Raw genomic sequence first — 15,000 nt, forward strand, 5'->3', positions numbered from 1 at the left:
AATATAACTCTGTAATCTTCAAAGCCTGGGAAAGTGTCTGTTACAGCTCAGTCAATCTTATCACAATGGTTATTGCAATTGAATACCAGCCTTTGTTCCATGCATTGTTCCCACTTACCTGTACCCAAAGAGGTAATTATTTTCTTAATCTTATCTACTTGATTCTTGTCACCTTTGCCAAGAGAGGAACAGAAACTTTGCTTTGACTTTGCTTTGTAGTCCCCTGACTTGTGTTGGGTGGAATTTTGCAAGATGTCCCTGGCTGATGGTTCTTATCCTAATATCTGCTAAGTTTTTCTCCTCCTAATCCTAACACTGCAAAGTGATAATCAGTTTTTGTGAAATGCAGACTTGACGAACTTGACTTTTAAAATTTAAATTTAATAAACAAATAAATTTACATTTATGCCTTCTGCAAATGAATTTCTGGTTGCTTTGTTAGGCATACTGTATTTCACAAGCACTTATTGCCTAAAAATTTCTAGACTCAGGGCACTTTTAGAACTAGTATTACTTAACAGTACAGGTCTTCCCACTATTACTCACTTCATTGACAATATAGTTACCGAGAGTGCTTGAGGGGTGGATATGTGTGTTGCAGGGTTATAATCTCAGATACAAGGCAGGGTTGACGTTCAAGACCATAGTATCTTTACTAGCCACTCCTAAGTCTGCCAAAACGCTTCTTAAAGGTGTGGTTGTAATCCAGTCTAAACTCATCTAAGCCCTGGCTGTTACCCTTCTGCCCATCCCTTTGTGCTTCCTTCTGTGCTCAGTCACTGTTTCGGGGATCCGAATTGAATGAACATCTAATCACCTCCTTTTTTTGAGGATTAATTCTTTTGTCGGTCACTTCCCTGAATCGGCTCTCCATGTGACTGCATAAATGCTGGTGCTGGTATGAGATAGGGTGGGATCATGTGCAGAGGCTTAGGAAAATGAGATTGTGGCACCCCAAACTTGACATAAACAGTGAAGCTGGTTTGGAAGCTTGCTCTGAGGTGCTTGAGAGTTGACTTGTGCCATCATATTAGTCAGTGTTCGGTTACTCTGTGTATCACCCACTCTATGTGAGTGTTTTCTAAGTCTTACAGCCTTGTGTGGAGGCATGGATGGAGCTGTGCCATTACAAGTCAGGTTCTGTAGCCTCTTCAAAGTATAACCCAAATTGCATTGTACACCTTGTATAATTGTACTGTAGGCACGTAGTAGCTATGCTTGAATTACTTTTGTATCTAAATTCTTGTTTCCAGAGGATGTTTTCTTGACCACCTTTTCTGAATGTGTGCTACCACCAGATGTAAGATACCTTTTTTTTTTTTTTTTTTTAACCAGATATGCTGTGCTATAGTCTGTCTTTGTGAACTGAGCTACACCAAGATGAGTTTGACCCTTTCCATCAAGTTATTTCTGTTGGCAAATGATCCACTGTTGGTAACTTGTCTCGCATAACAAAATATTGCTAGATTTTTTTTCTCCATGTTCTTAACATGCTGCTTATTTGCTTTTTAGTGGTACTCCCATCCCTGTTTAACTTTCTCAAGAAGCTGAACCTGTTCCTTTGGGGTAGGAGAGAGCAAAGCTGCATTCTGCTAGTGTATCTGATAGAGCTGAGCACAGCAGCTGTGTGACCAGATTCAAAGACCATCATGCTGATGTACAATATAGTTAAAATTGCATGTATATTGGCTTCGTGTAGTAAGCTCTGTGCGGTATACTAGTTTGTGGCTAGAGCCAGTCTGAAAAAGCTCAGCTTCCTTTCAAAGCCTGTCCCCGTGGCTGCTGCGGTCATGCAAGTATTTAGTCAGGTGTAACTTCAGTCACCTGAATAGGTTAAATTATGCAGGTGCTTAAGTGACACATGATTGGAGCCTAAAAATACCAGTTGTGTAATTACAGAACTGTTAATCAACTTTCTCTTCAATTATAAAAAAATCAGTTAATCTACAAGAGTAGGTGCAGTTAATGATGTTTTAAATGTCAAAGTCTTACCAGTTTCTCCTGTGTTCCCTGGCTGCAGTATTGTCTGAACTGTAGTTCGCAGAATTCTGTTAAACAGCAAATCTAATAAAACTTCAACTGAAGGCACTGGAAGAGTACATGGCTGAGGGTGATCATCTGGCCAAAAAGTTTGAGAGTGATTGATCTTGAAGGAATTCCTGCTCATGGTAGTAATCTCGCACTAGGGAAAGAGTAATGAATCACCGCTACCATAGCTGACAAATATCCTGGACAACTTTCTAGGAACTTAGCGTGGTCTGGTGTTGCAAGGCCTCTGGATGCAGAACTAGTTGGAAGAGGCTCGCTCCTCCCAATTTCATAAGCTATATTTTACTGACTCCTTAATTGTGTTGCTGAAAGTGTTCGTGGGATCACACGGCAGACTAGCCCACGGAGCAGCCCTGCGAGCACTTACCTCGGCCTGTGTGAGGGGCACGGAGCAACGATGTGGAGGTTGGGATGGACATTAACCTCTTAAACTGGCATTAACTGGCTTTGCAGCCAGAGGCATTGAAAAGCAGAAATATCCCCTTAACTAACCTTTGTCCTTTCAGTTTGTGCCAACTTCAGAAATGCTCTTGATGAGGATTTATGCCTTTGCCTCATTAAGCAATTGGTCTGTCTTATTCTTGGTTTCTTTTATAAAAATCTTATGCAGAAAAATCCTTTTTTTAGTTTCCAACTGTAGGAAAAACAGTTTGTATGCGTAGAGTTTTCCGTATAAATCCTTCCTCTGTGTGTAGAACTTGGGGACTCCTCACTGTTAAATTCTCTGTAATTGTTTCAATGCATTAGTGAAACAATGTGGTCTTTTTATGTTGCTTATATAGGGAAAGCGGGCAGAAAACACTCATCGTCCTTGTCCTGGTTGGGGCTGCCAGCTAGTGTTACAGGTGAACGTTCTGCAGCGATGGAGGCCGCTAACAAACAAGTCATTGTCTGAATGCATCAGTCTGGTTGCGCTTGGTGTTCTGTAGCCCAGGAGAGAAACATTTAGTGCTGGTATAATCATAGTACTTTGCTGGACAACACGATACAGTAAACTTTGGGTTGCGCTTTCTTCCTGGTATAGAAAATGTAAAAGACTGAAGCTTTTCTGCCTTCAGAGAAATCCTGTTTTCAGGTTGTAGAAAAATGTTTTCTTGTCACATGCATGTAGACAACCTGCAGAATACAAGTAGACTTTGCAGAGAGGGGGAAGATTATTCGCAAAAGCTAATTAGGCAGTGAGTCCCTAGGCTTGCTCAGTGGAGACCGAGGGGGATTCAGAGCAGCTTTTTTCTCTCTGCAGAGAAGATGTAGAAAAATTAGCGCTGCTAAGATAAGGTTAGTCTTTTTGACTATCCTCTTGGGTGTCATTACTGGATTTTTCAGGGCTTTTCTGACAAATGTAAAGATCTTGCAGGTAGGACAAGAAAAATCTTTTGTAATTAATGTATTAGGAGTTAGCTGAGTTTTAATTATACTATGAATTAGGAAAAAACATCTTCAGTGCCAGATGAGAATGGATGCTATTCTCAAACGCAGGGTATCTGCTTACCTAAAACGTGACCTTAGGCAATACGTTCTTGCTTCATTGGCAGCTCTCTGAGAAATAAAGAAATACCGTCTTAGCTTCCTTTCCTTCCTGAACATCAGGGTACAGGTGCATAAAAGAATGCCTTTTGGTGTGACAGATCTGTAGTCTTTTCCTGGATGCCTAGAGTAAGTGTGCTTTGGGGGATTATTTTTATGTACCTTGACAGTATGCTTAGATCAGCTCAGCTGTTTTGCTAACCCAGTATCTTATTGCTACCAAAGGGGATGTCCTCCTTCCCTTGTTCCCACCCTGATCCTGGCCATGGGGTCTTTTCCTGTGCCTTAGTTTTCAGCCCAGGTTGCATCTGAATCTGTTCATTCTGACATCAAAGCTATCTGCACTTTTTTTCCTGGAAATAATGTTGTGCTGGTTTAGGGAGCCCAATAAACTCACCAAAGGGCTAGTGCACAACTGCTGGTGGGAGGGAAGTAGCAGGAGAACAGGTGGGAGGGCAGGGTAGTAACTTGCTTGGCTTGTCTTCTCTGACTGCACCCTCACTGTATAATTTGAAGAATTGCATCTGTTAACGCAAATATTTCCCCTATGTATCTTGGTTTTGCTGTTGCCAGGACCTCCACCTCCTTACTGTTGTCTTTTTTTTCTCTAGAATGATAGTCTGTCTTCACTCCTTTCCCCCCGTAGGCCAGAGAGGAGCCCGAGGTATAACTCCAGTACAGCTTAGGGAGGCCTTTGTGCCACGTGCCACTGAGCATTGGTGAGTTTTACTGGAAGTGAGTATGCTGGAAGAAACTGTAATAGACAGAAAACATTTATGAAGTGCAAGTGGTGTTTAATTAGTTGTTTCCCCCCACCCCGCAAAAAAAAAGTTACTTTATTTCTAAAAATCATCTATTTAATTTCTGAGTGATTATTTAGGCTTGTGGTATTTAACATAGATGTGTTGCAGGTAGTTCAGTTTGGTGGGTAACCTGCAATTCTGCATCAACATTTGGTGGCAGAGCTGAAAAACTGTAGTTTCTTTGATCTGCTTAAGTAGAGGATACCTATATCACTGTGCAATGAACAAAAATTAAGAGATAAGATTGAGGCAGTAAATTGTACATCCTGGGGAACTGCCTGCATTGCTTCATTATACTTTCAGTGAATGAACAGTCATTTGGAACGGATCTCTTTTTTATGTTTCAAATTTTTTTCTTCTTGAGTTGATCTTCCCTTTATCAAATATATTTAGCTCTCCCTGTTAGAGCAAAAAGAGAGTTTTTGTCCCCACAGATTATTCTGCCTTTTAGTTGATACTGTCCAACTTGATGAATCAGAGTATTTCAAGTCCATACAAGTGTTTGATAAGAGTTTTGTGCTTTTGATTTGAGATCTGAATACTCAGCTTGGGGACTCAAGCTTGCCAAGGCAACCATGTAAGACTAGGATAAGAGAAACACTAAAATGCATTCTTCTGTTTCCCTCTGCATTAGAGCTAGCCAGACCTTCGTTTAAATCAGTAGTTAGGCATTAGTATATCTGTGCTTGTATCTTAATTAGCGATGCTGTGTTCATGTGAAGGATGGTGTTATAGGAAGCTTTGTAGTGCTTTTGTTAAATGGTGCAGTAAAATGGTACATTTTAGCAGCCTGAGTATTGACTTGGAGATAAAATGAATGACTTTAAGCTCTCTCACAATACATTGCATTGTGTAGGTTTTACATCTCTGGCTGTAATATGTAAAAAAAACATTCACAAAGAGGGATGTAAGAATGTAGTTAAGACTTTCAAAACCTGCTAATAATAAAATGGTTGAATGCTAATAAGAGAATCAGTGTAAGAGAATATTTCAGCAGTCAGTATGAGGTTGTGATGGAGAGCTCAATTTTTATGTAAGACTAGCCTCATGAGAGATCAACAAAATAAGACACAGTAGCTCAAACAGCTGTTTGTTCCCCTCAAAAACAGACGGTGGAAATTTTTTAAAGTGCCTAAATAAGCATTATACATTATTTCAGACAGTAATTAGCTGCTTTCACATTTGCCTAAATAAAGCCAGTTAAATTTCTTCTTTGCACTTTTCTAGAGTAAACTGAAACTACTTAAGTAGTTTTAGTGGGGAACTTTATCTTCTGATAAGAGTTTAGGTCCATGGATGTCTCTAGAATGCTGTCAGGCTGCCTATGCCCCGAGATGAGGGCTGTAGTCAGCGTGTGCTCTTGAGCAGCTGTGGACCTAGGTAGCTCTGTTAGGAGGGCTAGTTCTCTGTCCTGACGGGCAATGAAAGTGTAACTGATTCCCGTAGCTCTTTGTTAGTGAGCTGAATTTAAAAATGCTTAAGTCTTTGTAGTTCTACAGTAGATGAACTATATTACAGCAAATTCTTGTTTTGGCTTGTTTTTCTCCCAGCTCGTCCTACTTTCTCCATCCCATTCTAATTTCCCAAGATTTCTGGTCACTGTAGAGAGTTGACCAAAATGTTCGCTTCCCCTACTGTAGCTAGCAAATACTGGCACATTGACATGCACGTGTGTATAAGCAGGGAGAACACAGAGAACAGGAGCTAGGACAATGTACCCCATCACACCTCAACGATCCTGTCCGTAAGTAATGCACATATTCCCCTTACCAAGGAAGTGAAGGCAGTTCAGGGGTTGTATGACTAACTTCTGTCGCCCTCAGACATCAGGTCCAATGCTGATATTTTAATACTGGCCTAGAACCAGCCTAATATTAATTTTCTACTCTGAGATGACTTGCATAACTTAGAGTGATTTTTTTACAATACTTGCTATAAAAGTGAACAAAATTCCAAATCTGTTTCAGGTGCTTCTTTGCTAGCATGGTTGCTGAAGGGCCTCTTTCCCAATGTTAGTAGTTTTGATTATAAAAATAAATTGGTTTTCCCTGATACTGTGCCTAAAGATAAGTTAAGTGAAATTTCATCATCCCTAGCAGTGGTCTTGTGCTGTCACCTATTTCACATGCCCACTAGTATGTTCTCTTGTTCTTCGCTCTCACCCATGCTATTCAGAGAAATAGTATTGATCTGTAATAATTTAAATGTGGGCATAAGGCTTCCTGTTTGGTGTTTTTTTTTGATATTCAAAGGGTCATCTGAGGCTAGCTATGTCAAAAATCCCTTAGTGATAATAAGTTTCCATTGCTCTAGTGTGTTAATTATAGCCTACTTAAGTCAGCAGGCACCAAAATCTTTGCTGGGGTGATAGAGAAGTACCTTTCTTTGTATGACATTTAAAAATAAGTCAGATCTGTAAATGGAACAGGCTAAGAAAGCGGTAGAGCAAGACCAACAACATCCACCCTTCCAGCTTGCTTTTGTAGTTGTAATGTGCTTCAGCACATACTACATTAATCAGATGTCCATGCACTTCATGAACCAGAAAGGCAAGATCTTCTTTAAATCTGCAGCTCAAATAAAGCTGAAATATATCCTTTGCACTAGGTGAACTGAACTTGCAGCCTGTACTCTGTCTATGAATAGCGGCTGCCAGAGCTGAGCTTTTTTCATCTCGGAGCAAATCGGAAGCAAACCGAGGGTGGGATTAATTATTTGGCTGGTCGCAGGAGCCCTTTCCTACTGCCTTATTTCCAGAGGTGGCCACCACTAACTCCTTTCTTGCATCTGTGATTTGTATTCCCTATGTGATGGGGAAGGGACTGGAAGTTGCTTGGGGAGGACAGCCAACGGATCCAGGCTATGTGAATTGTTTTAGCTCTGAAAGTGTGCCCCAAGCCTCATTCCTTCCAAAAATAAACCCAGAGTTTATAGGATTGTCTGTTCATACACCCTGCGTGGCACGTGCAAGGTAAGCCCAGCATTTGCCGGAAATGGGGGGTATGAACCAACTAATTCTTTCATGTGGAGTAAATCTGGTGAGCCAGGACGTGCAGAGGTCTTAGCAGCCACGCACAGTGTGTCCCATCGGTCCCTGCGGAAAGGACCAGGTTGAGTGGCCATCCTTGACACCCACAGAAATTATTTGACCCACTTAAAAAGGCTTGGCATCGTTTCTGTTGCGTGTTGGTGGGTAGATATGCTGACTCTACCTCCCTGCTGGTCTTATTTAAGAGAATGTGTAGGCTTGCAGTCTGCATCAATGGTAAGATTAGAACGACTACAGACTGCAGCTAAATCGGTGTTGAGAGAGGTGAAGTGTATGCAGACTATACAATTGTATCACTGTAGATAAGGAAGGAGAAGTAGGTTGGGTGTTTAAAAATGTAAGAGATTTGGGATTGGTTTATTGGTGACTCGACATAATTAAAAATGGGTTTTGAATGAGGGACCCTGGCAGAAAGAAGCAGGCACTGTATGACAGGTTTGAAAGTATTCCTATGTACTTTTGCCATGTATTTTTTTGGAATCTCTCATTTGAACAAAGTGGGTATGAGAGTTAAAAATGTTGGCTGAAAAGCTGTAGCTATATTTTCCTTGCAGTTACTACCACATGTTCCCTTTCTATCCTTTTCTTTCATCTATGGTTCTAAGTCTTAAGGGGTAAAGAATTATTTTCATCTCCTTTGAAAACCCAGTGAGCTAATTCCTGGTTTGTTGCTTCTAGATCATAGCTTTGGTATATGTTTTGAAATACTTTATGGAATGCATTGAAATTTGATTGGTCTGGGAGTTCATAGAAGGTCATTTATAGATTCTGTAGAAAGGCTAACATTTTTTAGCTTGGTATTTCATTAGCTGGGAGGATTGCAAATGTAAACTATGTTGAAATCAATTTAGTTACTCCAGTTTACAGCAGTGAAACTGGTCTACCTTCTTCTGTGTTTTCTTTTCCTACCAAAATTCCAAATTCTGTTGATGAAAGTTGGGAAATAAAAAGCAAAATACACCCACCCCACCCTGAATAGGATACTCTGCTTTTCTGAAGGCATGTTCAGGAACAGCGTGCCATCTGCTGTGCTGACACAGTCTTATAGAGTCTCTGGTTTCGGCAAGTTTGTTTAATTACTGTATCTGTTAATTGGACATTTATCTCTGAAGGTGTTTATTGTTATCTCAGCTGAGAGAAAGCCATTTTGGAATTACACCAGTGTGCACGTGTCTTCTGAAATCAACTGATGATGTATTCCAGTGTGACCTGAGATCTCTCATACTGTAGAATCAGTTGTGAAATATTTTCTAGGTGTATTTTAATAATTTTTTTTTAATGCCTTGTATGGATGGCATATGCATTTTAAGATTCAATACTTTCTAAAAGGGAGGAATAACTTTATGACTGGTCTAAGTGCAGAACGGCATGCACCTTCACATGGGTGTTAAGCCAGCAATTTAAAAAAAACAATATTGAAAAATATGCTGGATTTGCTTTGAATTTACCCCTGAAAGACCTGTATTGCAGTTAGAAGATGACTTCCCCAATAATGTGGGTAAAGTGGATTGAGTCTGAATGTAATAAAAATATTAGGTCTGTGGGTTTTATTTTGGTGCATCAAGATGAAAAATAACGACTTCAGAATGTTAGATTCTGTATATGAATTTATGGTCTTTTGAATTAAATGAACCTACAAAAAAAATCCCCAAACAACTTAATGTTACACTTTGTGATTGTTTGGTGAAAAAGTTCCCACAGAAGCAGCCTGTTCTCCAAACAGCACATTGGAATCACTGTTGTCAAGTTTGAGAGAGCTGTAAAAATCCCTTTTGACAAATCCCAAGTATTCTTTGCATCCAAAACTGCACGTGGATTTGGTGAGTTCAGTGGTGACTGCGTTACGTCAGAGAAGAACTTGATGAAACAATAGCTACTCTGTTAGAGACCTGGATTGCTGTGAAAACTGTTCAGAGTAAATCTCCTGAACTGTTCAATAAAGAATAGGATTGCTGAAGGTTTGTTTTCGGCACTAAGGAAGCCATTGATATGAAGATTGATATCTTCCATCGCTGCCTCATTTGAGGTCTGCTTCTGAATACAGTGTGCAGGAGAATTGACAGAAGACTTTCTCTGACTGCCCTTTTTCTTTCCCTGCTTCCTCAACAGTTTTTATTTAAAATAAAATCAGTATTTTTTTTGCTGTTGAGCAATGTATTTTCAGGACCATAGCAATATTTTCACTAGAGAAGTCTTTCAACCCAGAAAACTAGAGCAGTTTGGTTTCACATGAGTTAAGTGAAGCCAGGTGAACCGTTCTGCTCAGAACAGGATCTTCAACATAGCAGAGACACCTTTTGTGCATGATGGGTCTGTGTCTGAGCCGTTCGGGTTCTGTGACAAGAGGTGCCCCAGTGGGTTTGAGAAAAAAATAAATGAAACAACTTTTTCTTGCAGATGAGGCTGGTAGTTGTTTTAGAATAATAATAAAATAATCCTGATGTGGACTGCAAGTAAAATATCCTTGCAAAAATTTTCATTTGTAGTGCATTAAACAACAACTTAATCTTAATCCACAATCCTTCTCATTTAGAGTGACATACTTCACAAGGATATGTTAAATCACTCTGTATAAATATCATTTGGCATTGTGATAATATTTGGGCCTTTTTGTCTTTCTAGCATTGCACGTATCCATACTTTCTATAGAAGTTACTTTAAAAATTGGTAAGGTTGACTGATATTCTAGTTATTGATTCAGGAACAAATTTTGTAAGCTTTTTGAATGTGTTGTGTATTCTCTGGACAGACAGCGCTGTTATTCTTCAGCACAGAGTCTTTTAAATATAGTTCGTAATACTAGCTGGCTAAATGCTTTGTTTTCTCCCCCCCCTTAAAAAAAACAAAACAAAACAAACCCAAGCAGTAATTATAGAGGTATGTAATTTTAAATTGCAAGGAAAGCAAGTAAATTAAATGTCTGGGGTTTGCTGGAGCCAGGAGTTTAAAACAAACGTTAGCAAATATATGGCATCAAACTGCCTACCTTTTTCTTTTCTACTCCCATCTGCTTATGTACTTAATGTTAGCTGAAGTTCTGAAGACTTTCCTCAAATGATAAATGTTTCCTTGAAAAACTGAATTGTGCTCTGCTAGCATTTTTAGTACAAAATTTTAGGTATTTTCTTTGAGAAATGTAGGCATAACTGTTTTTCAGATAACTCTCCACCCCATACACAGCAGCTTAGTTACTTAGCTCATCCTAGGATGCACATTTTCAGTATCATTCAGTTAATTTGTAGTAAGAACAAGTCCAGGTGCTTTACCTGGAGCACTGTTCTCTACTGCCTTAAGGGTTTGAAGCCCCTGCTGGAAGTCTTTGCAGTGAGAGCTAGCATGCATTTTATTTATGGCACCTCTTTCCACAAGAAGTTTTATGAATTCTAAACTACTTGATATGCATTAACTTAATTGGGTATCATATTCATCCTGGTTGTTTGACTTTATTTGGTTTTATTCGATGTATTGAGTACAAAAGCGGTAAGATAAAGGTTTGTTTGGAATTTCTGCCTTTCGGCTCTAGCTGCAGGAGCCCAGTGCTCAGTTAGGGGCTAGCTGGCTGGGCAGGGATCACAGTTCAGTCCCATGGTATAGCACGTGTTTGGCTAATGGAGTGGGTATCTTAGATAAGAGATCCTCTTGTAAATCGTGAAGAGTGTGTGCAGTATGTATAGTTATATAAGAAGCAGTAACTTGTCAGTGGACATTTCCTTGAATAGACAAGCTAAAGGATGTTCCTAGTGCGGAATGCCTCTCAGAAATGTTTTGAAATTTATCTTGTTGGTTGTAAGTGACCTAGATGGATAGGGCTACTTTACGGCAGCGCTAGCATGAGTATTCCTGCTGCAGTTAGTTTCCACTGTATCTTGTTTTCAGGCTTCCTGAAACTTTCCATGTATTTTCTTTTGCCCAAATGGAAACTTTAGCTTTCTGGAAAATTGGAGGTAGTGGGGAAAGAATACAGAGTCTATTTATTTTTAAATAAAGGACAAATAACATCAGAGGATCTTTTCCTTTTAAGAACTATTGCATATATTGAACTGCCATGTAGTGTAAGCAGAGATTTGAAAGCTGAAATATGAGATGCCGTAGAAAGTGGTATGACTTCTAAATTTGAAACTGAGGTCTATTCAATCAGTAATTGAAATCTCTCTTATCAGCCTTCCACAAAAGTCACAGTTTGGAATATTGTTTTTTAATCCACTTCAGTTTCCTGATTCAGCTGGTCAGCTTTGCAGAAAAATTGTCAGTGGAAGTGCTAGGTTGGTATGCAGCAATTGCAATTATTTGAGCACTGGTGAAACTGTTATGAAAGCACTTATTTATTGGAAATAGTTTAAAGTATTTCCTTTAATCATGATCCCAGGGTGAGTATATCTCTTCTAGCTTATTAAATCAAATCTGCGTGCTTTTTGTTTCTTGAAGTTCTTTCAGAAGTATTGAAAGACACAGTGAACTTTGTTGTCTGCTCAGAAATCAGTGCAACCAGAATGAGGTATCTTGCATAACTCTCTACAGCTTAAAGACTGAGCAAAAACCTTGTTGGCCGCTTCAGGACTAGGAGTTAGTAGTTACTGTAGTACATCTTCCAAAAACTAGAAGTTAACGGGGTTTTTGGTGTGCAGATGAGTTTCTGCCGACATTGACTGCTAAGAGGTCTTAATGTGCTGAAATCTTCATAGATATCTTACCTGTAGGAAAAAGATAGTGAAGGTAGTTCTGGAGTAATATTAATTGTATTAACATTTTTCTTCTAAGTCTTAAATTTTATTCAGCTCGAGAGATTTGAAATGTGCAGGAGAGAGTCTGGAAAGCTAAGTTTTTTTCCTCAAGGTGCAAGTTGGAAAGGAAAGTAAATAGTTGAAAAGCAGCTCATTATATGTTCGTACTACTTGCGCTTTTTGCTAAAATCTGACTATATGTTTTTGCAGGAGCGTTCATAGTACCTTTTCCCCCCCCTTTTCTTTCCGTTTTCTTGAACAGCAGCACTACAGAGCTCACTATTGAGAGCTCCTGGCCCATGTTGCCTGTAACCATCATGTAAGGTACGCCTTCTAAAATACACTAGCAAAACAGATCATGTCAATCAGCAGGAGTTGGCGCATTACTGGAAGCAGAGTTTAAGATGGGTAGTTGTGTATGCTGTAAAGATGATTAAAAAGCTTTAATGAGAGTGGGCAATTTTTTTAAAACAGTCTGATAACTTGCATATTGATTTTTTGACTACTGACTTTATCTCCTATTTTAACTTAATCTTTAGCTGATAAGGAAGTATTTCTTAGAGGCAATTGCTGCAACTAATTTATCTTAACAGTGTCCTCACATCATCTTCCTTTTTCTGGTCATCACAGGAACGTTATGTAATAGTAGTTCGTTCTTACAGGGAAGGCAATATCGTGTGTCAGTTCTTCCTGCATTTTTAATGTGATCTTTACCCGTTTATTGGAAATGTCTCTCACTTACTCTGTTCTCTTTTTGGTTTGCTCCCCACCCTACCTTTTCCCCTCTCCTCAACTGAAAACAAGACTCTGTAATTAGCAAGTTCTGTATAAAATCTCTTGCGATAAAGATTGATAAGCATACAGGAGTCCTTCTGGAGAGAGCCTAATTGTACCAAATGAAAAGTTCCAACTATGTTCTAATAAAAATATAGAGCCTCCTCCATGTAAATTGCGTAGGTGTACCCATGCTCTACTGAAAATACTTTTACTACTGAAGAATAGAAGGAAATCCTTGATGAGTGGTTAAAACTGTACATTCTTTAAGATAAATTTTTTTTTTTTTTTTTTTTTAATTTTCAGATCCGTTTATTATGGAAAGTGGTGTTGCACATTGTGAGCCAGTGTTCCTTGTCCCCAGCTTTGATCGCCACTCAATAATAAAACAATATTGCATGGAGCAATTGATGCAATTACTTGTGGTTTATATACTTCAGATTCCGGTATCTAGCACGTTATGCCTGTGATAGCTTGCTCCAAGGTGTGGTTTCAGCCAGCTGACTAAACCATTTAAGTATTAAATAATTACTCTGTATCTTTTGCATTCTGGAGGATCTGCAGAGTTCATATGTAAGCTTAAACTATTGCAACATTAAAGTAATGATCTATACAAGACCTCCAGTTTTAAGAAATGAAGTACAAAAATACATACCCATATAAACAGTGGGGACACTCAGCTAAGCAGAAAGCAGCTTCCAGAACTGGGATTCATATCACAAAGGCAAAGGCTTAATAGTGTTAAAAAAAAAAAAAACAACTGTGAGAGGAGGAAGCTAAAAATTTGGACTACCTACTGTATTTATATTTTTACATATAATATGATATACATGTATAAATGTACATATACACATATATCAAATTTATTTTTATAACACTGCTAACCCTCTGATAAAGGTAGAGAAGAGATAAAGCTGTTTTGAGCCCAGCTCATGTAAGGCACAAGTGTCCTAGGAAATACCCAGCTCCTTCATGGAAATTGATGTGCTTGTCTTATCCAAGAACTGAGGAGAATGCCACTGAGAGATTAGCGATTAATTCTGACGAGAGCAGAGGAAGAGATCTTCTCTTTCACAAGCCTGTTTAGAGTCAGTCACTTCGATCTCCTGCTCCAAAGGAGAAAGAAAAAACAAAACAAAACAAAAACCAACAAAAACAAAAAAGAGGGAAAAGCACCGTAAATGTAATAGAAACCTTCATAACACCATGTTTGCATATAATGTCTAATATCCTGCTTTTCCCTTGCTAGGCCTTCTTTCTTTCTCCGTTGGAACAGTATTCTTTCCTGTGTATAGGGAAAGGAGGTAGGACAGTAGCAAATAATGGCTTTGGCTATTTATTCCAGGTGTTTATAATACTAATTTAAATGTAAGATATATGGTGCAAGTGCTTATTCTGTTATTTACAGCTCCGCTTCCCTGCCATGATTCTTCCCTGTGGATTGTGCCTCTGCCTTTCTCCTACCCTTCTTTCTCTATTGGGAAGTGCCTGAACCCTGCAACTTTCCATCCTCTTTGGAAGAGACTGGTGGCCCTCTTAATGTGAGGACAGAAACTGGAGCAGCAGTTTGTTGCCATCTTGACAGATTCATAGTCAAAGTTCACTAAAACAAAATACTGGAAGGAGATCATGATGAATAATGTGGGAAAGATCTGCTGAATCTGGGAAATGTTTTGAAAGAGGGTAGGCAGTTGAGGAGCAGTTTTCCAGGGGCCTATATTAAAACTAGCTGGTACATTCTTACTTGTAATAATTTCTCTGTATTATCTTAAACTGATCTGGAAATTGTGGTGAGTGAAAAACCATCCATCTTTACTGAATCTTCTGTTATAATAGATCTGAAAAAAAGAAATCTTAATTTCGTCATAGTTTCCACAAACCTCTATTTAGATACCTGTGAATAATATACATCAGTCTTTTTTTCCCCTCGTTGTAAAATAGAACAAGTATGAAATGTCTCAAATTTTTGTAAAGGTAAAATGTAAATGTAGAACAGGGCATGCTGTTAGCAATGAAGAAATATTAATATAACCTTAATAAGGATTTAAAGCAATATTGCATAAGGTGCAAAATGGCA

General features: G+C 38.9%; 1 protein-coding gene across 1 annotated transcript in view; it reads left to right on the forward strand.

Annotated features, from left to right (window-relative positions):
- Positions 1–15,000, forward strand: part of TRPM7 (transient receptor potential cation channel subfamily M member 7) — a 58,401-nt gene that overhangs the window by 5,670 nt on the left and 37,731 nt on the right. The window lies entirely within an intron of this gene.

This window comes from Platalea leucorodia (assembly GCF_965183815.1).
Source record: "Platalea leucorodia genome assembly, chromosome: 9".
Classification (NCBI taxonomy): domain Eukaryota; kingdom Metazoa; phylum Chordata; class Aves; order Pelecaniformes; family Threskiornithidae; genus Platalea; species Platalea leucorodia.